The following is a 23,922-nucleotide window of genomic DNA, read 5'->3' as shown; positions in this document are numbered from 1 at the left end:
ATGTGCTTCCCATCTATAAGCCCCCAACTCTGACTCGGGCTGATCCCGAGTTGTCTGATGTTTATTTTATCATAAAAGTAGGGCACGATAGAGGGGGGATGGAGAGGGCAGGTATTTCATGCAAAATGTTCACATCCAATATGTTGTCAGGTTATTAGTGCTGTTCACATATTTTTACTCTTGACGGAGAGGAGAAATCCTTTATTTTCTTCTTTCCCTTCTTTGCCTGCAATAGCTGTGCTGCGAGTGCCGTCTGACCACTATCCCCAGTTGTCTTGCATGATTAATTACAGCATCTGTCCTGTCAGAAGCTATAATGAAGAGGTCTTGATAAAAATTGCAAATTACCACTGGCAACAATCTTAAACTGCTTATGATAAAATGAAAATTAAAAACAGCAAGTGTCAAACCTGAGCAGAATCCTAATCCTGTTTGAGGCGGTGTCCATGGCTACCACGCGCAGGCCACGACCGAAAAATAATGGAATATAGATCCCCAAAAAGTTGCAGCCAGACTTGAGGGAAGAGGTACAATACCGTGTGAGTTTATTAATAATGAATTCAGCTTTCAATATTTCATCATCCTCAGGTACTCTGTTTATTATGTACAAATATTGAACAGCAAGAGGTTCTAATTATAAATTTATAGATTTCTTGGAGCAGAAAAAAATCGTGTATAAATTGAAGCTTTTCATAATAGGTGTTAGTTGACAGGTACCCACGCTCCTAATAGCCTTAGTATGATATCTGATAATGTCTGGGCCAGCGGATGTTGATTCCGCGCGGGAGGAAGCCTGCCTGCATTCGCGCTGGCACGGCAGAGGCCGGTGGGGAGGGAGTTTTGTGTGTGCCGGTTCTAACCAACCTTACGTAACAAAGGGAACCATTTTATCGTCGTTTCAAAACCTTTAGACAAATGTCTTCAGAAATAATTGCTAAACCGCATGTGACAGTAATTGTGTATTAGTTCCATAATTGTCATTTTGAAGACCTATGAAGTATCGTTGGAAAAATGTCACTAGTGATAAGAGTTAATTACAACTGAAGTCTGTTTTCAACTATTTGCAGCGAGAAGCAGGTGTTATTGCACTCATTAAATGATTTCATAAATCCTGGGTTTTATCACATTTGATTAAGAGCTGCTGAACTACTGATGGTCAATTCCAGGAAAAATAGTTTTAATTACTGCAGCTAAACAAAATTAATCATTGAGCAGGACTGTACATTTTAAATATCAAAATTTGAATCTTGAAAAACTGAAGCATCCCTCCGCTTGCTACAAAATTGTATTTTACATTACCCACAATAGCATATTGCGGAACATCTTGTGTTTCAAACTGTGCAAGTTGGTGTTCGTATTCCCTAAGTCTAAGTGAATAACTTTGCTATCATAGGTCATAAATAAAACTGCTAATTTAAATCGCTTAATATGCAGTTTATACAGGAAAAACGCAGTATCCGTATGATTTCAGCGTCGTGCACGGTTTAAAGAATGTTTTCCTTCATATCATTTACAAGCACTTAACTGCTCCCTGCTTTTCCCAAGGTTTCAGATGCTTTATCACCCCGGTTAACCACATTCTACTTTCACATTAACCCAGGTTGACACATGATGAAAGAACATAAGGAGGTTTAATTTTTAGCTGACACAGGGTCATTAGTTTCTAACTTGGAGAACAAAGGCTTTAAATACCTCTATGCAACATAATCTCAATTTTATATTATCACCTGACCATTGTGGTTGGCAGGACAGATGGATTAAATATCTCAAGTTTAACCAGAAGTCTCGCACTGGCTCTTTTCAATGGGGATTGGCTATTTGAATGGCTCCTTTTCCATTTCTCACTTCATGGAGTATTTTGCGGCACCGGACTTCATTCTAACCTTTCCCTCCCCCCTTTGTTTGGCTTTTGTTTTGCAACAGCTGTTATTATCGTTTTTGGTCAGCTGTGATTGCTGGAGGCAAAATAGGACCAGATGGTGTTTTGCTATGCATGAATGGCGAGTTAGAGGAGTTTAGATTGAATAGGCCAAGTTTGAATGGTGTCTATGCACCACCTGCCCTCTTCAGCAGCAGCATACACATCATCGGAGCATGATCTGTCTCAGACCTACTAGAATTGGATGGGAATGGAGAGAGCCTCGTTGGATTTTCTCCATATTTATTGATCTTCCATGCACTAACAGCATAATGCAGTACACAGTCAATTTGAGTTAATTGGATATGACACAGCATGTACATGTAATCTATCACTGTAGTCTCCTGGTACACTTTAGGTTTTGCTGCCACAAGAACACGCAGTATTAGCCTGCATTAATAGGCTAAGTGGATGGAAGCAAAACAAGATCATTGTAGGGCTCGATTTAACAAAATACACTGTAGTTTTAAAATGATACCCTTGAAACGGCCAGAGACGCAGTTAAATGTGAACATTTCGCGTCTGATAGGCTGGACTGAGTATTCTGGCACGGAACAAAATGTACCTCGTTCCCTTACTTCCCTGAGAGGTTCGCCAGTGAAATTGAAACGAAGGGTGGACTAAAAGTAGGGAGCGGCGTCAGCAGCCACGAGCCGGTGCCGTTGGCAAAGGGGCGTGTGTTTATGTGGAGGAATCCACTTCGTAGCAGAAGGGATAGTATATTAAGCAAATTCTGATTTCCAGCCCCTAAAACACAGAAATTAAAATTAGGCATCCAAATTGCGTTTAGAGTAGCAAAGGGCTGCTTTGGTATCCTAAAACTGGTTGTCGAGGTAGAATTTAAATGTCAGAGAAATTTAAGATCTGTTGCGTCCTCCATTAAGGTGGACTGAAAGACACCGGCCGTACAGGAGTTGTGTCTGGACCTTATGGAAAAAAATACATAACGATAACATATAATACATAAATCGCTTGAATTCTTGCATCAATTGGATGTTTAAAAGCCTACATACGTATGTAACCGGGGGTTGTTATCACGCTCTGCCTAAGTTGGCAGGAGCTGCTTACTCGGCGTCTTTGTCTGTGGTGTCAGGTAGCCAAGTGAGCTACTTTATTATGAAAATTGCATTTAACTGAAAAAATGCTAAATATTTTCAAGTGCCTGTGGGAAAAGCGAGGTTTGTATTAAAGGATTTGGTTCTTAAAGTCACCAAGAAGCTAACGCTTCTCAGGTGCGTCTGAGGGAGAGAATTTTCGATTATAATACTAAAATCTTTCAGAAGAGAATGTATTGCTTTGAATGAGCCGTTCTGACACTTCAATAGGCTACGCTGGAGATTTATAATGTACTCTGTTTACCTCAGTTAAAAAATAGAAGTGGTATTTTAAATAGTGGGTTTTGTCCGAGTTCTTGGAGCATTAACATCTTCAGCCCCTACACAAACCCACGTAGTGCAGTTTCCTTAGGAGGTTTGAAAAGAAATATGTTTTAATCTTTTAGGTAAAAAAAAAGTTGAACGGATAATTAGTGGTGTAGTTGTACGAGCACTTTCTGCAGGCATCATTTCTTCTCTTTCCTCTCTGGGAATACCTTTATTGATGCACCCACCTTGGGTCTGTTATTTTCTCCAAACTGGAGTTGTTACATTACTTTAACTCTGCTGCTCCAATTGAAACAGAAAGGCTTTGATCCAGCAAATCACTTAAAATGAGTGGCTAATTCACGTATATAAGTAGTAATTTCATTAAAGCGACCACTCGTATGTTTTGTTATACAGTTGCTCAAGTGCTTTCCTAGATCAGGGGTCTAATTGCAAAACCTTGTATTTGTTTTCCAAACAATTCCTAGTAGTGGTAATAAGAATAATCAGAACCTAAAAGTAACATAACCTAACTTAACATTTCCTCCATTTTCTTCTATTAAATTCTATTCTAAACAAGTCACAGGTCTGATTTTCAAGTGCAGGTATCTAACCTTTATGCTGGTTCAGCGACTGTGCATCATCATAGATGTGTAAAGAATTAACCACCTGTCTGGTGATCTGTACGCTCAGTGGGGTAGATGGGTTTCTGCTGCGCGCGGGTCTGAGAGCCTGTACCTGGCTCAGCAGTCCCAGCTCTTGACGGAGCAGATGCCTTGACCAAATATTTGTATGTACAAAACAGAGAAGTAAAGGCAGGCAAACAAAGCACCGTTATACCTACTGGCAATATTTATAAAACCTAAAGGGTATAGTTACTGCAGGCTGGTTTCTTTTTAATGCTATATGCCGTAGCGTACTGATAACAAACATACACGCTGCATTAGCATGAAGTACATCAATAATAAAGCCCATGTGTTGGGCTTTTCTCACTGGTGGTTATAGGTGCTTAATTTTGGAATGGGTTTTGGTGTTCCACGGATCACGAGAATTGACCATACAACATGGATTTTAAAAAATAATAAGTAGCTGTACCATTGCTTACTTTCTTTCCTGTTCCTAATTTTGGAAGTGCGGAAAATCACAGGTCACTTTTGAAAATTCTGCCTTCTCAGCTGTTGATCAGGGGATTCTCACTGCTCCAACGATGGGTGGATGGAAGTGTGTATATGTAAGTATAAATTGGGAGTAGCGAGCAACCCATGGATGTGCTCCAGCCTTACACAAAAGTGCTTTTCTGTGTGTGCCCTTACCCCAGGGTGGTGAGCGTCTGGTTACTGACTTCAGTGATACAGGGCCAAACAGCTGTGGAGCTGCACTGGGGCATCAACCATGTCATATTCCCTGTTCCTCCCACCTTCTTCTCACTTTTCCTATTGTCCCTGTCTGCATTTCTCCCTGCCCTGCTAATCACAGTGTCAGCCAGGGCTTACTTGCCCCACGCCAGCGCTTGCCCCCTGCTCCTGCCTGGTGACCACTTAGGGAAAGCGCCTCCTGCAGAGCTTCTCCTCTTCCACACCCCCTGCTTCTTCTTCCTATTCCTGATGATCGCAAGGAGATGAATAAATAGTCCAAATACATGCTACATATTTGTTTAAAGGGATGTCCAGATGTGTGCATTTAATTGTATGTGGAAAACGTCTAAAATGTATGTAAAAATGAGGCATGCGTTTGGGGGCTTTTGGGGTGATATTCTAGGTGCTTCGCAGCACGTGCTGCCAAAGGATTTGGTTACTGCTCAGCATACTGTGGTGCTGGCAGAATATAGATGGAGCTGGTGATAATTGTCATCCTTGTATAAACAGACTTTCTGCCTTATAATGTTGTGGCAGATAAATCTATAACTGTTTTGGTCACTTACAACAAATAGTGTATTACAGCAGAGCTTGAGCTCCTGGTGGAACACACGTAATTCCAAGTGTCAATTTAGAAATACTTGTGTTTCTATAAGGAATGAGCAGCCTTTCTTTTTTTTCTTCCCCCTTTTTTTTTTATCCCAATGCAAATAAAATCCTAATCCTTCACTTCAGAAAACGGCCAGAGCTTGCTAGCAGACTTGGAGAAATTAAACATCTTTGAACAAAAATAGTAATAAAAATGTAATATTCTCACATTCACTTCTGTTGAAGGCTGCTGAAGCTGTTCTTGGCTTTGAACCCGAGGCTGAGTTTGTTCTGATTATTTCTTTCCGTTTTCAAAGCTACTGATCAGCAAAAATTAATTGATAGATGATTCTGCATCTCTGACCGTTCAGCTGCACAACGGGCACGTCCCCGTTGGGAACCTGTGCCAGGCCCGGTGCCCGCAGCCCAGGTGATGGGCACGGAGGGCAGTGGGTGTGAGTCCCTCAGTGTGGGCTCCGTTCTTATCTCATTTCACGTCATATTAGTGTTAAAGGTCAACGCAAGATGTAACTGATCATTTCAAAGGGAGGAATACCAGCCAGTCGTGGACCACTGCATCTTCTCGGCCCTGTCGCGATGGGTTGGGGCAGGAGATCATTTCTATGCCATTAGGCCAAATTCTCTGCACAAGCAACTCCACAGAGCACCGGACCTTTAAAAAATTAAAGCCAACTTTGCAGTGTACTCAGGGCTAAATAAGAGGTCCTGAAGCCAGTAGAAATAATCCCAGTGATTTCAGGGGACTTTGGGGCAGGGCTTTAGCTGAAGATGGGCACAAACCCGCAGCCATTATGAGCGTGCTGGTAATTTTTTCAAATGATGCAGGAATAATTCTTGCAGAAAGAGAGAGAATTCGAAGGAGGGGGAAGAACAGCAATTTTTGTCCTGAATTGAGAAAATGGAAACTGTTGGGTATGTGTTGCTATCGCAGCAAAGTGTTTCTATCCAGGCTCAATGCTTCAGCATGTAAACAACTTCCACGGAAATCTGCAAAGAGACTGTGCAGAGCATCTGGGAAAATATTCATGATTTAAATGCATTAAGAAAAATGATAATGTTATTTGACTTTGGTTAATCAATAACAGAGGAGAAATGTAACACTTCAGTTTGATTAACCTTCTGCCATACAACACAAAGTCAATGAAATCAGAAATACTTTGTTCTTTTTTTAAAAATTTGCATAACTTATAGTGGGGTTTCATTTCTGGGAGTGTGTTTTTTTCCTGTTGTTATCTATATATTTTATCTGAAGTTTGTTTATTGCTTTAGAACAACGCATTTGTCCACTGTAGACAAAATATGCATTTTGTTCAGTTCCTTACTTGAGGTCAAATTCTCTTGAGGAGAACAAGTGTGGGTTGTGTAGCTGTCAAAAGAGGGTTTAGTGCTTGACCCTAAGAAGCATTCAAAGCCCAGATCTCTCTTTTTTATTGCTTTTCGTTTTCATTGTTTGTACTTTATACTTAAGAAGGGGCCTCTGCAGAGGGGAAAGCCCCTGCTTTGGTATTCACAACTAGCAGCCTTCTGCTGAAACACCTCAAAAGCTTTTCACGGCAAGAATTTGGAAACCACTGCTCTGTGTCGACCGCTGGTGCTTAATCCCAGCCAGGGACGGAGGGGTTGGGGCAGGAGGCGGTGGTACACGCGCCCGAGGGAGCCCAGGCAGGACGGGGTGGAGGTGGAGTCAGGGGTTCAGGGCATGTGCATCAGTGTTCCTGCAATAAAGTACTGGAGATATGTAAGCTTGGATGCCGTGAAGCAGGAGTGTGAACCCAAAAGGGTAAGTTGCTGAATTAATGTAGTTTAGAGGAAGATAGAGACAATAGCTGTTTAACTGGATGCGCACTGAATAGTTGATGGTACAGTTTTATGTATCTGTGCTCAAACAGAAGTTGCGTCTTACATTTTCTACAGATGGTGTTTATATAGTGTACACAAACTCAGCGTTCGAACTAGCCATAAAAAAGCCTGAGGTTTTGTATAATTATTCACAATTACTATTGTGCAATTGGAAAGTGTAAGTATTACATTACATTTTCTTTTATAGAACTACAGTGCAATTATACTTGGTAATAGCTGTTAACAGTATGAGGTGCCTTATTTGTAAAAAATGCAAAATACTTGCAGTATTCCTAACCGAACATGAGTTTTGGCTAACATACAAATGTAGTGAAGGTGGATTCCAGGTCCTTTCCATCCCAGCTGGCAAGACTGTTGGCCTTATCTTTTTTATCTCGGGTAGTAACTCACAGTTCTCCAGAGCCATTCCGAGGGAGGCAGGAGCACTAGAGGACCAAACAAACAGATGGACTGAGATAAGAGGAACCTGAGCAGCAGAGGAAGGTCACCTCTTTGGAGAGTTACACAATTCGTGTGCCAGCTTGTCCACGGCGGGGCCATGGCTCTCACTGGGGCAATTTCGGGTGCTGGCAGGTGTGTGTGGGGGGGTGGGGTGCAGGAGCCCTCCCCTCGCTGGTAAAGGCATGAAGTGGAAGTAGTCTTGGGAAAAGGCAATGACTAGATAGTTTCTCATCTACATATCTTGGGATAGACTACATATACTATGTATTCTGGGATAAGAAACCCTAGCGAGGAGCAGTTGCTGCCCTTCTCGGAGCAGAGGCTCCAAATAAGCATTCATATGGGGAAGTGTGGCTTTAACTGCACAGATCCCCAGCCAACATCTGGGAGCCAAGGAAACGCAAGGGGACATGAGCACCCTGTATCAGCATCACCTGGTTCGGCAAAAGAGAAGTATTTCACGTGGTAGTGTCTCGACAGAGAATACGAGCAAATAAAAGTTGAATAAGTCAAGAAACTGTGCAAAGAAGAAATATAGCTTTCAGCTTTTTTGAAACTACCAGAAATGGAAAAAAAAATTCTCTCAAGATTATGGACTGCATGAGCTTTTATGTGCAGCAAAAAATTCCCCCAGCATTGTATTTGTTGCTCATAATATTCAACTGGGAATAACATGACAGGCTTGCAGAGTCCCTGCAGGGCGCGATGCACATATAGGCACTATCCAATACTATCCCTACATTCTTGAGGGCAAATGTTGCTTTCTGTTTGTTACCACTGCTGCAGTGTACTCTCATTTTTATGCAGGCTTGAGGCCATATCATTAGTCCCTGAAGCCTGTTCTCAACAGCCAGGCAACCTCAATGGTAAAGTGACTTTCAGGATCATCACGGGAAGTCGCTGAGAGATGAGGGAACCTTCCCTGTGAAACGGGGCTGGGGGCTCGCGTTGGCCCGGCTCTGGGATAAGGGCGTTGTGGCTGCTGCCCGCATCAGGCCTGGGGAAACAGGAAGATGCGCCCGCTTTGCAGGTCTGGAGCATGGACCTGGGAAGTCATCTCCAGCTCTGCCCAGCTGATTTAAGGCGCTCCTGGAGGTGCTGCTTGGGCAGGGGGTTATAGGAAAGAAAGTGTGTCCGAGCTGGAAAGCTATGTCTGCTGTGCTGGTGCTGGAGGGGGCTGGTGGCCTCCAGGGCACTGGTGGCGAGGAGGAGCCCTGCGGTGGCCGCTGCGCTCCACAGGCACTGCTGGGAGCCCCAACGGAGGCTGGTGGTGAAGCACCAGACGTCATGCAAGCCCAGAGCCCTGCAGCAGCGTCAACAGAGGAGCAGAAAGAACCAAGCGCAAGGCCGTGAGTCCTTTTTGCCTTCAAAGACCTTCACTAGAGGATTCAGAGCTCCAGGAAAGGACTAGTTTAACGCCCATGCAGAAAATGTTATGTCTCCCATGTAAGATTAAAAGCCTGGGGAGGAGGAGGAGGGACAGGAGAGAGATGATTTCCAGCCTGTAATCCTGCACTTTTGAAAATGTGGATTGTTTGATGTTTTCCGTTTCTGTTGCAAAGCATTAGCTTTTGAATTGCAACGTCTTGGGGTCAAGGATAGTTTGTTCTTGGGACAGTAGCTACCACAACGTGGCACTGATCTGTCCAGTGGCTTCTGTACGCTACCGAAAAATAAATGGTAACAGGGCAATGTGGAGGAAGGTAGGACTCAGCGTGAATGGAAACGCCTACAAAAAGAAAGCAGTTCCAGCGGTTTGCTGCCACCCTCCTGTTGGTGCAGTCTGGTGAGTGCGAAGAGCATTACTAAAGCCACGTTCAGCTGGCTGGTCTGGTGATGGACGTGGGGATCGGGACGGAGCACAGGACACCAACCCCTGCGGGCCGGACTAATTGTATTTTGGCCTTTACTGTACAGAGCAAAAGCATGTGACCAAGCCTAGAGATATTCAGGTGATAGCGATTCGGCAAGTGTTTAGAACTAAAAACCTGCTTAAATTTCAAGGATTTTAATTACAGAAAAATTATAAACGCTAGTGAAAGTCCCGATCAAATCAAACCAGTCTAAATCTCTCCCAGGCACCAACGTCCTCCGCTGCCCTTTGAACCTGGAGATAAGCTAATGATATCTGTGGCCTGCTAAGAGACCTTTTCTGGTTGCCAGCGTCCTGACCCTACCTTGTTCCTCCTGGATTCAATGACTCTTAAGCACGTGCTTAAAGCTAAGCTCCTTATGAAGTATGTTCCTGAGTAGGAAACATAATTAAGATTTAAGAACAGTAGAAAAGCCTGTAACTGCTCATAATCCATCTCATCTTTCTCCAACCTTGGAAATAGAAATAATGAGAATTCCCAAAGGATTTATGCTTTACTTTTATTTTAGTTTTTGGTTCTATTAAGATTTCGCTCTATGAAAGTGAAGTGAGAAGAAAAGTTTGTTAGGGAGGTTTTTGTTAAAACTGAAGCAGCAGATTAAATAGGTGACGTCATGAAAAGCTGAACCAGGTTGCTATTATTCTTGGTGATTAATTAAAGTCTGTGATGTTTAAGTGCTGATAGCTGCATCTGTTTCTTTAAAACATCCTCCTGGGTTTCCCACATGGAAAAGTGCAGGGTGAGAGGCTGGTCGGCTGTAGCTCAGGGCAGATATTGTTGCAACTGAGATTTGCTGGTCAAGTACTGAAAGAAACTGAGTCCTTGGAGCAGAGTAGATAGATGACTCCTCTGTGAATTAAACAGCCCTTGAATAAAGATTCATTAACCCATTAAGAGTGTCATATGTAGCATTTCCGTCCTATGTTTTTAGTTTAGTGCCAGTGAGATTTTAACCATCACCTCTTGAAATCAATTGTAAAGCTCGCAATGGCTTTGGTGCTACTGGACCAAATCTTGACGGAGCAGCTTCAATACTTTTATTAATAAAAGAATTATTACAACTCAGAGCCACGCTGAAATGCCCGCTGTGAGCAAGGTGAAGGCCGTTTTGACTCAGAGCCCAGTGCAGCCCCGTTCAGCTTTGCAGCACTGCATGAACGATTGTGAGCGATACTGAGCTTGGGGAAAATTGAGGATGTAGCTGGTGTTGAAAGAGTTGATACTCTTTCTCCTTGAGGTATTTGTGAGTGCAGTGTCTTGCCTTCCACACCTAGGCAATTAAGCAGCTAGTCATTACAAAAAAAAAGATGCTGCCTCCACAGTCACAATATTTGTTCACAAAGCAAAATCAGTATTGCTGGGGGTTTTTGCCTTCATATAGCGGTGGGATTAGATTCTCTTCCCTACTCCTTTTCCCACTTTTGGTCCATATACAGCTCTTTAAAGCAATACAGGTTTGCTTAAAAAAAACCCCACCTCAGTAGCACAAACCAAAAACAACGTGTTCATTGAAGTGTTTTGTACATCACAGTTGCTACTTACCATTTTTATTCATCTTGCATTTATAGAGAAAGCCAGTCTTGATATCTTGAAGGCACTTTTAATGAGTACACATCATGAATTTCCAACTGCTTTTAGACGGAAAATGATTTCCTTTCTATTTGACACAGAATCATGTTATTTTACATTTTAAAAGGTTCTTGCACACCTCCCCGGCACCTGGATTGTAAGTGATTATTGGCTATTGTAGTTAGAAAATGAAAGTCTGTAGATTTTACTTCACGCCTGTTCAACTAAATAAAAAAGTTAACTTCTGCTTAAAAAAAAAAAAAAAAAAAAGGAAAAAACCTGCCGCATAGCTACTGTACTCTCAGCTACAGACCTGCTCTGACATATTCATGAAAAAGGTCAAATCCTGCCCTCCTTGTCTGTAAAGCACCTCTACCGGCCGTCCCATTGCTCTCGCAGAACGTGTAATCAAACGGTCAGACTCCCCCTGTCTGGATGCTAAACGTTCACATGGGTTCAAAGGATGGACGGGTCAAACTTATCCAGGAAAATCCATTCAGGTTTATTCAACCCAATTTCTGGTTTGGGCACCATTTCTGGTTCGGGAAGCCCCCTAGGTAAAACTTGTTGGAGACTGGAAGGCACGCTGGGAAAAAACACCATGTTGTGCGTGTCTTGTGCTTAGCCTCGTAACACAGCAGCTGGCTCTGGGAATGGGCTGGGTAAGCTTTTGCTATGCCTATATTTAGGTCTTACGTTTAAAGGACTAATTTAAAAACCACTTGCAAAGGTTACTCCAGCTTTGGGAAGTTTCGGAATGGGGAAGGCAAAGCTGAGTTTCATGAACAAACTCTGTAGGCAAAATCTGTGAAATTGGGAGGTTAAGAAAATGGGAGGATTTACTATATTGAGTTAAGTGAGTCTCTTCCAAGCCTTAAGCCTGATTGTCGCGCACTGAACAGTAACTGCAAATGTTCTTTTTTAACCAAGCTGTAAGTAAATTAGGAGGGTTTTTCTTATTTTATTTTTCAAATATTACTAAAATTGAGTACCACTCAGCTTTGACCTAACCCTGCTCTGCCGACCTGTCCGAGTAACTCCCAGTTTCAATGCGAACAGATGGAGGCTCCTGCCCGTAAGTGGCTGTGGTTTGATCACCACTAATCGGATGACTTTACTGACCTTCACAATTCAGTGTAAGAAAATAGTGCGTATTTTGGACAGAACCCTGTAAAACTTCAGTTTGCATTTAAAAATATTTGGAGTGAAGAGGAAGAATGAACTTTCACTACCCACATTATATAGATAATTAAGAATATGAATATTAAGAAGCTCAGTTTAAAGAGCTACTGATTGATTTGCTGCAAGTTACAGTGAATAAGGTCTGCAAGGAGAAAACAGGTTTACAATTTAAAGTTTGTAATTAAATCATTTAGAATTTGTACCATTTCCCATTCTCATTACATTTGCAGGAATAAAGGACTTCTGTCACACAATTTAGCAATTACTAGGGTAAAAGAGATTTATCTTTTCTGTTAGTTATTTTGACGATCATACAGTCAATGCCAGAAAGCAGCCCAAAACCATTGTTATTTTTAATGCAGGATGTTAACATGCTTTATTGTCTGGGCAAACATGGCACAGAGCGGTAAGGACGATGTCCCACGGATGGCATGAAATTAAAAACTTGCTTCCAGGGTTTAACAAAATGCAGGAAGAAATCTGCTGGAGAGCAGCACGCTTCCCACGGGGACCCCTGGAGAGTGCAAATCCTTCCAGCGTGGCAGGGGTGACGCAGCCAAGGGCTGCTGGGTTTCTGTGGTGTGGTTGCCCACACTTTGAGCACTTTTCAAGTCTTCCCGCTCCGAATCCAGTTGGGCGGGTTTGGGGTCAGACCGCTAATAGTGGCCTTTGAAAGGGCGCCTTGAAATGGGAGGCTCGGCAGACTGCTGGCAGTTCTCGGGGCTTAAGCAATTTAATGCTGATGCCTGACGCCTAGGATCTAACATACAGTCTGCTCAGTGTTCATATTTAAGGACAAATTTGCAGACAGGGAGCAGAGAAATGACTTGTTTTTTAGCTAGCTATCACATATGGCTGTTCAGTTTTTGTGTGAGGTCTTTACAGAGAGATCTAAGACTTGTTTTCCAAAACTCACCAGCAGAGAATATGATGGCAGTTCTTATTAGGAAACAAACACAGCTCTATTTATGCAGAAAAGCTGTCTGTTCGTTAATGATCTTATGTAGGTAATAGCTAGCAGTAGCGATGGTAATTCATTGCTTGGAACACATTTACCCAAAATACTTGTATTTATTTTCAGAGAAGATGACATATACTGACTTGTTCAATACAGATATAAAGAAATATCTGTTGTGTTTTACAGAACAACTGTCTTTATTCTCTCTTTTCCTTTGTCCCTTGAGCTTTAGAGTATGACTATTTAATTAAAGATTGAACGAGCGACCAAGTTTAATTTTTTCTAAACAATAAACTCCAACATATTCAACAATGTCTCATGCCTTCCTGGCATTTTGACGTACGCCTGCAGCAGAGAGTCTATTGAATTTGGTATGTGACTAAAATCTAACAAAGAACACTCTCTACTGAACTCTAAATCTGCTTGGTTAAATCATTCAATGTGCTGTACAAGTTGTACAGCTGAAACTGAAAATAAGCAGAGCCCTTGCAAAACACAGCCAAGAAGAAGCTTAGCTAAAATTCTCAAGACCCGACTTGGGAGCTTTGGGGTAGTTTTGACAGTACAAAACCCACTGAAATTGTCACTTTATAGGAATTCATCTTATTTCTTGTTACTTATTACTATTCCATTACTGCTTAAATTGAAACTGGGAGAAATGTGTTTGGTTGGATCCTTGCAACCAATTACCACAAGGATTGTTATTTGGGTAAATGCATTATTGCAGTAAGAAGCCTGTCGGACTGGGACATGGCATTGGCTCAGCATTGACATCCATACAGTTAGACAATAAATCCTTCTTGTTCAGGATGTGAAAAAAATGCCCTCTACTGAAAAATAAAAGTCCTCTTTTGCATCTCCAGTACGTTTATCTGTCAGACTGTACTCTGCAAGGGAGACACTCCATGTATTGGCACATTGTAAAAAATAGAAATAACAGTAAGGCAATACATTATCACATCTAAATAACAAATAAAGAAAATAGGAGGCAACACCCTCTGAACTTTGAGAGGTCTATTAAGACTGCATTTCATGCTAGATAGGGCCTAGAGGAATGGGCAAAAGAAGATGAGAATACTCTTAGAAATCTGGTGAAATGGTGTTTGTTATAAATCCTGGGCTAAGGCTTCATCTTTGGTCAAACTCTGTTGAAAGCAGTGATTGGAAATAAAAAGTGAGGATATTTGTGAGCTGTTTAATACAATAATCTGAAGCCATGATAAATCTAAATGACCTGTTCCACATGGAGATTGCACCCTGAATTATATCGGGGCAGTTATAATGAAAATAGCAGGTGTCCTATTGCTTTTTGGCCAATTACCATAGTTAATGAATGAAGCATTTTTTTTATTACCATTTAATTACCCAAGATTGTTCAGCTCACTTGCAGCAGCTGTTTTTCTGCAAAGCCTTACTTTTGAACCCATTTTTTTTTGCAAGTAGGTCATCTAGAGCACAAAGAGCTTGATCCAGCACTGTGCATATGAACTTCTGCGCTTGGAAGATGGGAGATGAACCCCAAGGGTTCATTTTTTCTGCATCCTCGCATGCTTCAGGCTGGAACTATTGCGTGCACCTGGGAACCGAAGTCTTCCCACCTCCTTGCTTTTTGCCAGAGCCGTGTTTCTCAGCATCACGTTTCTTTCTACCAGTGAACGTGACCACCAGCAGCCGAAAGATGGGATTAATATAAATATGGTCTCTGGTGTCTGGCCGTGACTTCTCCACATGTTTAAAGCCAGTTGCCGTAACTATTGAAGAAAGAGTTCCTTTTAAGTGCTTTCCCTGGATGCTGTCCTGCCTGCTCTTCCCTTGCTGTACCCCAGTACATGCTCCAGCGAGTACTACTGGCCTGAGCACTCCCAGCCTGGTGGGATCTAGCCCAAACGCACGGGGCCCAGCTCTTACAACTGGGATGTCAGGATGGCACAAGAGTGCTTCACTGCACTGTGTAGCCTTGGCATAGTCATTGCAAAATAGCCTTATAACTTGCTGTGCAGTAAATGCACGTGGTACTGAGATGCACTCCTGCTACCAGAAGACATCAGCTCAATAAATGAATTATTGAGTAAAACTATATGGTCAGACTAGGCAATCACAGTGATCCCTTCTGGCCTTAAAATCTATTATCTTAATTCTCATTTACCCTAAGGCCATTTTACCCCCCTCTAGCAATATAAATGGACCTTAAGGTTTGAATATTTATATCCCCTTTGAGGTACCTTTATGATGCCAGAGTGATGCCTCAGTAACCTTTGTGCGAATGAGAACGCGGATCTTCGAGTCCCTCAACTGCTGTGTTGGAAGTTGGCTCAGGGGCTGGGGTTTTGCTCGTTTCTGTGGTTTTCCTTGACTAATCAATACGTGTAGACTGTTTGGGAGTCCTTGTTTTAATATTTTATTAACATTGATTCGTGTAACTTTGCTTATGTCTTCTGTGCTGGGGATTGACTAATTAGTGACATAACCAGTAGATCCACCTGCCCTTGGCATATTGCTCAAATCAAGGTGCACACATTTCCCAGATGAGATGTGAAATAATACCAACCTGTGGAGAACTGAAAAGAAACCAAACAGCAAATGTAAAATGGTCTGGGCTATAAGCTTGGAAATGAGTCCTACCGGCCCACAGCTGGATGTCAGATGTCTCTGTAGTGTTGGTGAATCTCAGCTGGTGCAAATCTGGGTGGCACCAGAAGCTCAGTGTGAAAGTAGAACAGCTTGACCTCAGGGCTACCTATTAATGTTATTGTGTCTGTGCCCCCGGGATTGGGTTTTCTGCATTAAAACCTGCAATAGGATGGCCCTGATGAGCAACACATGCATGCACACTCTAGTAGTAGCCTCATCTTTCTTGTGGTCTAAACATGATCTAATAATAAACAAAAACTCATGGTGGGTGCTTGGATTAGATGAACATCTGCTCACTAATCTGTTTTTAAACTGCACAGTGGCTCTTCCCCGTAAGCTTTTCACTTGGATGAAAACATAGTAAAGAAGAAGAAAAAAAAACCTACACCGAAACAAAAGAGAAATTCAGATGCTCCAGATTCCTGCTGGATAAACACTGGCATTCAGCGCTTCCTGGAGCAGAGCACGCTGCTCCCTGCGTGGAGCCCTTCGCGCCGCTAATGTCGACCCAAATGCCTCCTACAGAGAGGGGCTCTTTTTGTTTCATTGGGTATTGAATGCAGCGTTACAAGCCATGACTTATGGCAGGAGAAAACAGACACCCGAGGACAGATTCCTCTGTTGCATAATTCCATGGCTGAGAAATGTGCCAGGGAATGCAGAATTACGACCGACACTTTTCCAGCTTTCCTTCTCGTTGTCTTCATGGCCCAGCAGAAAATTGTGACAGCTGGAAGCGAGGCAAAAATGGAGCTTTATTGCTTTCGGGACTAGTCAGATGGCCTTCAGCAGTTACTGTAAGAAGTGAGAACTGGTCCTCTTAACGGATCTGCCACAAACCTGTGGACCTGGTCTGCATATCTATTGCGATTATTCACTCCTAAAGTGCTCCTGGGAGTCTCTGTATGGTAAATGCCTCCAAGATCGTTCCACTTGCAAATCAGCGACCAAAGCTACTCCCTGCAAGTGTCCAAACCATCGCTGTGCCTCCTCACTGCAAGAACAGCAAAGTGGGACAAGCGAAGCTTAAAACTACACGTCTGGTAAAGCACCATTCATTTTCAACCTAAAAGTGGAAGCCATTCAGAGTAAACAGCAGGGAATAACTTTTGTTGCTGTTGGTTTGGGGTTGGTTTCTTCTATTTTTGTTTTGAAATATGGGAACCGTCAGCAGGTCCGTGCTAGGGTATGTCCCCGCGTGCCCCAGCCGCTCCCTCTGCCCAGGACCCCTGGGGCAGGTGGCTGCAGCATGGTCTGGCCACCTCAGTTTGGAGACCGGCGCGGGGTGCTGTGCTGACCCTGCTCGGAGCGGGGTGCTGGGCTCGGCAGACTGGGAGTATCGATCGCGGCAGCACCCAGCCCTGTTGCACAAGTGCTTTAATGAGGCAACGGGCTCCTTAGAGCTTATTGCTTTGGATTACACCGTGTCGCCTTCTGTTACACTGTGTGAAGCCCTAAGCTGGGCTGACACGGTGTAACTCAGGGGACCTTGATGTGGAATGACATTACATGATGCAGCGTGTGAGAAAATCAAAGTTTGTCTCTCCTGGCATCAAGTACTCGCTCCCTGTCTCCGCAGCGGCCGTGCAGTCCAGCCTTCAGCAGGTGATGGCAGGGTAGGTGTTCGGAAGAACTGGGATATTTTCATTAAGTAACTTCAAATCTCATTAGCAAATTTTCATAAAGTGATAATGCAGTGGCAATATTAGCCTTATTAATCCAATATGAAAGTCACTCTCATGACAGAGAAAAGAGCCAATAAAAGCCTTTCGTTTTGTACAGGCTAACAGCACACTCACCAGTGTGCTCTTAATGAATGCAGAATTTTAATCTCCCAGAATCAGTTCAAAGCTTTGGAGTACAGTGAATTAATACCAATGGAAACAGTTTTAAAGGTCCATTTTTACCTTCATAACAACTGCTAGTACTTGCTGAGATCAAGAATCATTTGTTTTTTTTAAAAAAACCAAACCCACAACTAAATAAAACCCCCGAAACTTTTCATTTAAGCCTGACAGGCAGAAGAGATTTGTGTTGTTGTATAGCTCCAGATAAAAGCAGCATCTAGAACTGCGTTGCAGTTGCTAGGACGACTACCCACTGCACACACAGAGACCTGCTGACTGCAACGGGGAAAAAAACCCGTGTGATGGATCAGCTCAACCATCAGCCTCCGTAGCAAAATAAAACAGCAGGGCTATGGTGATTTCTGGACTATGCTCATACTTGGCCAACGCTTGATCTGAAGAGAAAAAAAGTAGGGCCACCATCTATTTCTAATTTCATCTTCAGACCTTAAAGCTTTTTGTAAGGAGATAAAATGCAAAGTAAGCCCAAATGTTCATACATTTTGCAAGCCAGTGGCTTTCCTCTTGCTCAGATGTTTTGCTCGTGGTATGCAATCTGTTTTGTAGATTGCACCGTCTAAAGCCTGTCTGAAATCAGAAACCACATGTTGCCACGTGACTGATTGCAGGGGGAGGAGGGAATAGGTGCAGGGCAGCGCTTGCCCTTCTCCCATCTCCAGCTGGTCCCATCCTGGTGGGTCACAGCGAGACGGACCAGCCCTCTCAGCAAAGAGGTGACCTCCCTCTGCCACAGCGGGCTTGGTCTCACTGTCCCCAGTAGAGATGCAGGCCCATACCTGTGTCACCTCCATCATCTGGTGATGATGTGTCACCTCCATCGTACCTGTGTCACCTCCGTGTGTGGAGCATCATCTGGTGCTGAGGCAAGATGCAGAGCTGCACCAGGTCTGAGGTGGGGCCAGTAATTAATTCCAGCAGCAGTTACTGTTGCAGACGAGGACTAGTTTATGCAGAACGAATTTAATTAGGTGCTGGTTTCTCTTTACCGAGTCATCAATTAGTGCACGCACATAGTGGTTTGTTAAAAGATCAATAGGGTGGGGTTTTAATTACTTAGAGAACATTATTTACGTTATTTATCCCATGGTCAGTCAGGTGTTTTTGTGTTTATAAAAGGGACTTGGAAGGTTCAGGGCTGCTGCTGCAGCCCCAGGGAGGCTGGTTAACCACTCTTTGTGCAAGGGATGCTGCTCACGGGAGTAAGTGCCTTGTGGTGTTGTCAAGAAGTGTAGATAAATGCTTCCTAGAAGTAATCAGTTTCTTTAGTTTCATACTGCATAAAGAGTTTCTAACTTTAAAGACTCTTTTCATGAATGGGAAAATATGAAATCAATTCCATTTATCTGAATGAATCTTTCAGCAAGCTCAGGGTTTAGTGTGGGGGCACTGCAGGCAAAATGTAACAAATGCAGTAGCATAAAAATGATTAAAACATGATGAGCGAGGTTACAGAGATAAAAAATGAGAGGGAAAGATTTGGAAAAGTGGAAACAAGAAATCTGTGTGATACTAAAGGGTTTGTCTATTTTTCATGTTTACTTCTTCTGTGTTCATAATTTTTCAGTCCATCATCAATCACTGTCAATTTGAAAAAGTGCTATACTTAGGGTCATTTATCCAGGGCTATTGAAGGCTAAAATTATGCAGTTTCAGTCAAATATACATGAATAAAGACTGTCATTTCTGATTAATGACATGTGACTTCAGTGTCTTACAGAATCATCTTGCCATCCAAGCTTTACAAAAAGGTTATTATGTAAGGCCCTTTCCATAGTATATCTACTTTTCCTCCAAGAACGCTGCGGAAGCCATTTTGCTCCCATTAAAATCAGCGCTGATATCCTTTATTATGCTGGTGGTAATTGCTCTGCAGATTTTGAGATTGCCAGAAAAAGTAAATTTTTGCAGGATTTGAAATTACATTACTGAGGATGGTTACCAAGCTTGTGGTTTTGGTGCTGCTTCGTAGTTTGCTTTTTATTTCAGTTTTAAGAGAAAGCCTAGTCTTTTATTGGAAAAAAAAATATCCATATAAAACACTAATCTCGTGCAATGTATTCAAAAAAGCGCCACACATGACATTTCAGCATTAATTACTGTTTTTCATGATTCACCATTTCCCTTATCTCCCTGGGCATAACGCAGCCTTATTATATGCATTTGCCCAAGAAAGGAGAAAGAGCGTGAGTTTAGAAACTTAAGGGCAACGTCAAGGAAGGAGGGAAAGGGAGAACAGGGACGATCTCGTGGCCGCCTCGGAAGCAGCGCTGGGCAGCACAGACCGCAGCGTACCTTACGTTCTGCCTCAGCCTCTCGGGTACTTCTCACTCCTGTGAGCGGGCTGCCTACAGCAACCATCATACCAGCGCTCTCCTCTCAAAGCTCCCCTTTCTACAGCTGATGTGATAGTGGTTAGGCTGCAGCTGTATTTATTAGCGATCATAATCTTTTTTTCCTGGTACTGTTGCTAGTAACGAGTGCTGCTCCATCAAAATATAGAAGGGCTTCTCTGAAGTCTGGTTCTCACACAGGAACTTGGAATTCTTTTTCCTCTTCCCTGAATGCCATGAGCAAGACACGCTTCTTCACCTGGGTGGCCATAAAACAGAGGACAGTGCGATGAAGGACAGGAGCATCGGAGGAACTGGGGCGCCTGCTGAGAGCCCAGTTGCCCATGGAGCTGAGCAGGCAGTAGTGCGACTCCTACCCTGGGTCATCCTTTAAAATCACCTTTTATTCCCCCTGGTCCTTAGAGAAAAAGTCCAGTGAGCAAATAACTCCTGCCCAACACTCTTCTCTGGCCTTTCTTTTCCCTGCATACCCTACACATATGACTCAATATCAGCAAATTAGATGATGCCAGGCGCTGTGTATTTGGGCTTGCATTTTCTAAAGGAAGAATCTTCTGTTCTTGTCTTAAGCCTTTAGTAGGAAACCCCAGGAAAGCCACCGCGTGAGCTTTGCTGGGAGGAGGCAGGTTGCACAGAAGGCTCCCGGGTCCGTTGCTAATGGTTCACCTCTCGCAGGCCTGGGGCTCCACACTGCTACTGTTTGCTCACTGTGCTAAAACCTGCCGTACAGCTCTGTGTCTCTCTGCATGCAGGAATAAAAACAGACTTGGGATAATCCAGTAGAAAGGCCTAACAGCTAGGTGAATCGATATTTGTCGTATCATGTCAGAACGGAGCTATTGGTCCAGACTCTCCCCTTGGGACCTCCTACTTTTACTACTTATTGCTCTTTTTACTATGTTTTATAAAACTGGAATTTGTAATTCATGTGAATTCCATACAATCAATGAGAGGAATGGCAACAGCAAGGAGTATATAAACTAAAATGTGGGGAAAAAAATAAATTAAAAATTAATTCTTTCTCTTAAGCATATAATTTTTTAATATTTCTCTGAATATTTAGGTAGAATTTTGTGTTGCTGTGTAGGTACACAACACATTTTTATACTTCTACCTTTCTATTTTATTTGTTCAGATTTTTGTCCTTTGACCCAAATAGAAATACATTTTTCAGAATAAATGTTGAGCCAGACAGAGTGCTCCTTGGGAACCGTCTTTCCAGCCCCATGAGGTGCCACTGTTGGTGAATGTGCTATGAGTGAGTACTGCCCCTTGGGAAGTGATTCCTGGTCCATGACAAAAAAGACATTGGAAGAAGCAAGAAGCTTTGAGGTGGGATGAGGTTGAAGCCCACAGCATCTCCAGGAGGGTCTGTTAGCTAATCTCTTCATTGCTCTTTTGTTTCTAGATGCTTCTTTTGTAAAAGCCTTCTGTTGTGCTGAGGTGCCACCTCCACTTCCCCTTCCCAACTCAATTGAAGGTTCAAGTATTATCCCTGTAAGTTGCAAATTTTTGTCGTTATCTAAATGGTCAAACAGACTAGATTTAAAGGAAACTTCCCTAAAACGAGCCACTCTTTGTCTGAAAGTAAAACGTAATTTTCTTCCATTTCTTTTGTATTTATTGCTCACGGTACTGTTAGTAGATAAAGACTTGTGTGTTTGGCTGTGATAATTCACGCCGTGTTTAGTAGTTAGGAGCTACAGACATGGTCAATGAACTAATTCAATAATGTCTCACCTTCTGCTATGTGATGTGTTATGGGACCGTGTCCTAAATGGCTGCAGAACGTCACGTCCCAAAGCGTTGTTCTGCTAGGACATAGCAGGGGCTCCAGGGGTGGGCATGCATTTTGAGAGATCAGCTACGTAATAACTGCCTTGAGACTTGGATGCTGTCACCACTTAAATTTATGACTGTGTTTCTTGTGAATTAGCCTGTGTAATATATATAGAATCAAAATTTGTTAATATATGTATGTGTGTATTATTGTCTGGGAAATGTGTGCACACAAGCACACACACATATAATGTCTATTATATGCATTAGTGTTCAGTTACTATCAGTATTAATGGACAAATTTACCTACTGCAAAAAAAAATGCTCAAAATGTAAAGGTTAGGAAATAAATTTTTTTTAGGAAAATTTTATTAGGAAAATAATAGGAAAATAAATTACACGAAGGAGGAGAAAATAAGAATAAGAGGAAAAAAAACAAGATCAGAAGCCAAAGGAAAAAGATTTTGGGTAATCAGTAGACAACAACAGTAAGAGTAGTGAGGAATGTGCAAAACCTCCTATTTGCATTGCATAGTGCAACACTGTCCTATTTTATGCTATTTTTTCTCTGCAAATCAAATGGTATCCAGAATCATGGCATGATATAGTTGAACCAACTCTCATCCATTATATTTAAAGACCACAACACAGGGCATCTGTAATATAGGGCTGTACATATTTCTTGTGGTTCTGATACTATTAAAGCTACTTAAGTGTCATGACGTGTTTATTTATGAGATCATCAAAGCCACTTAATAACTTTCTCTTGGTTACTTGTTTACATCTGTGTAACGCAGAGCCAGATTGTGCAGCCCACAGTCACATCGGCGAGCACTTACTCATGCGAGTTGTGCCACTGACATAAGGGTTTCACAATCTGGCCCATAATGTATCAAAATACATGAGGCCAAGATCTTATCACTTACAATCATGTAAATCTGGCTTTAATCCATTTAAGCTCCAAGTTAGGTACCTAGATATAAATCAGTGAAATTTCGTTGGCTGCAGTATTTGATTCAGGGGAGCTACTCTGATTTACGCTGAGAAGATCAGGCCCATTAGATTTGCAATTTAGAACTGCATTTGCTCCACTGCATGTATAAACATTAGGATAGCTGAAATTAACTTCACCACAAAAGAGATTATTTTCAACACCGGCTATTTAAAATATCTCTTTGCACAATATAAACAAAGAAAATTATGTCAGAGTTAGAAGTAAGAAGGTTTAAGAGTCACATACGTCTTAACCTTTACACTGGCTATGAGTACATCAGTTCCTACAAGATGAACTGCATTATAAAGTAAATAGATCTGCTTTAAAAGAAAGGTCAGGACACATGTTCTGCTAAAATCTAATTTCAGTCTATTGCCCTATAACCTACTGCTCTCTGGAATACAACAGATATAATAGTAAAGAGCCTGCATTTAATTATCTATGATATAAAGCCTCCTTATCCTCCTGAGAATATTCACAAGAATAATAGAAGGTATTCTCAAAATACTGTATTTACTTCTGTATAGTGTGTGCATTCTGTTTTAACTGTCTTTTCTGCTTTCTGGAAATATTATTCTAGCACCTCTTCTACCCTTAATCCAGTGTTATATTACTTTTATGTCCTGAAAGACTAGATTGTTTTACAGATCCAAGCAAACTGCATTGCATACCGTTAGCTAGTGGTAGGTTCCTGTGAGCGTATTAAGAGCGAGCTTTGCTCATCATCCTTATGCATTAACTGTTTGCTGCTGCCTGTTTTTAAGATGAATTACATTAGGATTCAAGAGCTTAATAATAACATTAATTTTGCTTGATATAAGCCAGAAGAACTTTAAAGTGAAGGGTACTCGTCACAATCTCAGTGTTAGCCTGGCAGAGAAACACCTAAGATAATGTGTAGACTTAAATAAAAGAATAATTAAGATGGGCTTAGTCATGTTATAACTGATGTGCCATGCAGCCCTAAATCAACATGTCATTTAGAAAGGAGATGGATGGTAACTTAGCTTTTAATGGTGATCATTCAAACACAGGCCTAAAATATTTAAACAATTTTCAGGAAACAAAAGAGAAAAACACCTGTGTAGGGCTTAGATCTAAATGAGGATATTTTTGTCTCATGTTTGACACCGCATATATCATTGCAAACAGGCATGTACAAAATATATTCC

Source organism: Larus michahellis, chromosome 4 (genome assembly GCF_964199755.1).
Source record: "Larus michahellis chromosome 4, bLarMic1.1, whole genome shotgun sequence".
NCBI lineage: Eukaryota > Metazoa > Chordata > Aves > Charadriiformes > Laridae > Larus > Larus michahellis.
The sequence above is the reverse complement of the archived record's forward strand: the minus strand, read 5'-3'. Positions refer to the sequence as shown.